This window comes from Chinchilla lanigera, unplaced genomic scaffold (genome assembly GCF_000276665.1).
Source record: "Chinchilla lanigera isolate Chin_1 unplaced genomic scaffold, ChiLan1.0 scaffold00003, whole genome shotgun sequence".
NCBI classification, from domain to species: domain Eukaryota; kingdom Metazoa; phylum Chordata; class Mammalia; order Rodentia; family Chinchillidae; genus Chinchilla; species Chinchilla lanigera.
In genome coordinates, this window is record NW_004955404.1 from 11,046,141 (window position 1) to 11,047,754 (window position 1,614).

Sequence of the window (1,614 nt, forward strand, 5' to 3'; positions counted from 1 at the left end):
AACTTAGGACCTTGCACTTGCCAGACAGGCGCTTGTGCTGCTGAACTATATCCCTGGTCCTTCTTTTATTTTTTAATTTTTAGTTTTGTTTTTTTTTTTTTGAGACAGGGGCTCACTAAGTAGCCTAGAGTGGCCTAGAACTCATTACAATCCTTCTTCCTCAGCCGTCTGCCACCACACCCAGCTCCAAAGCCTTCTGAACCACATGGTCAGGTATAGTCAAGGCAATGCCCCACTCCCAGTACCAAAATCTGTCTTAATCACTTTCTTGTCACTAGGACAGGTATAACTTAAAGAAGTAGAAAAGCCTTTTTTGGTTCATGATTTTCAGAGAATTTACTCCCTAGTTGGATGGCTCCCAAGCAGGAAGAGTATGGCAGAAAGTTCTGGTGGAGGATAGCTGCTCATGTTGTGGTGGCCAGGAAGCAGAGAGAGAACTGAAGAGCTGGGGAGGGAGAGAAGCCCTTCCGGGTCACGTCTCCAGTGGCCCACTCTTCTGACCTCCTAACAGCACTCTCACCTCTGAACTCAGCAATGGATTCATCCACCGATGACCAGCACCCCTGAAAGCCCCACTTTTGAACACATGAGGCTCTAGGGGGACATCTAGATCTAAGCCATAAAGTGAGGAATCTGAAAGGAGACGTGAAAATACGTGATAGGGGGCACAGTTATAGCCATCTTCAGAAATGATCCTTTGGCTATCTCTTCACAATTCAAGTATTAGGGAAATAAAAAAGGATGTTGGTTTGTGACCAGAATCTGTTAAGAATTTGAGTTTTTAAATTACAAAGCCGGAGGGGAAAGGCCTCTGTCTTGGCCACCACTAGGAAGGAAGCCCAAAGTAATCAAAACATGAAAGAATTCATGTGTGAGGTTATTCACTGTATTCTCACTTGTTACAGCCAAATACTGAAGAATAATCTAAATATCAACAGGGGATAATTTTTTTAAAGTCTGATATGTGACACAACAAAAAACTATTCAACTATAAAAAGAATGACTATTTCCATGTACTAATACAGAAATATCTCCAAGATATACTACTAAAAAGAATAGACAAGGGACTGCAGGCTGCATGTAACTCAGGGGCAGAGTCTTTGCCTGGCATGCACAAGGTCCTGGTCTGGGGTGGAGGGACAAGGCATAGAGAAATTACATTGCATTCTATTTTGGGGCAAAAAGGGATACTAAAATAAAAATAGGAGTTTCATATTTTTTCTAGTCACAAAAATTTTACTATGTCAACCTTCTGCGGTTTTTCTTTTTTTGGCTTTGTTTGTTGGTACTATACTGGTAACTTGAACTCTGGCCCTCACTCATGTTAGGCAAGTGTTCCACCATCCTCAGCCCTTTTTACTTTGCTTTGAGACAGGATGGCCTCAAATTTGGAATCTCAGCCTCCTGAATAGCTGGGATTACACACCCAGCTCCATTTTAACCATTTGAAAGAGTATAGCTCTGTGGCGTTAAGTATTTTCACAATATTGTGCATCCGTCCCTACCGTCCATCTCCAGGAACTTTTCATCTTCCCAGACTGAGACTTTGTCCCCAATAAACCCTGAGCCCTTCCTGCCAGCCCCTGCAAACCGTCATTTTGCTTTCTGTCCCTA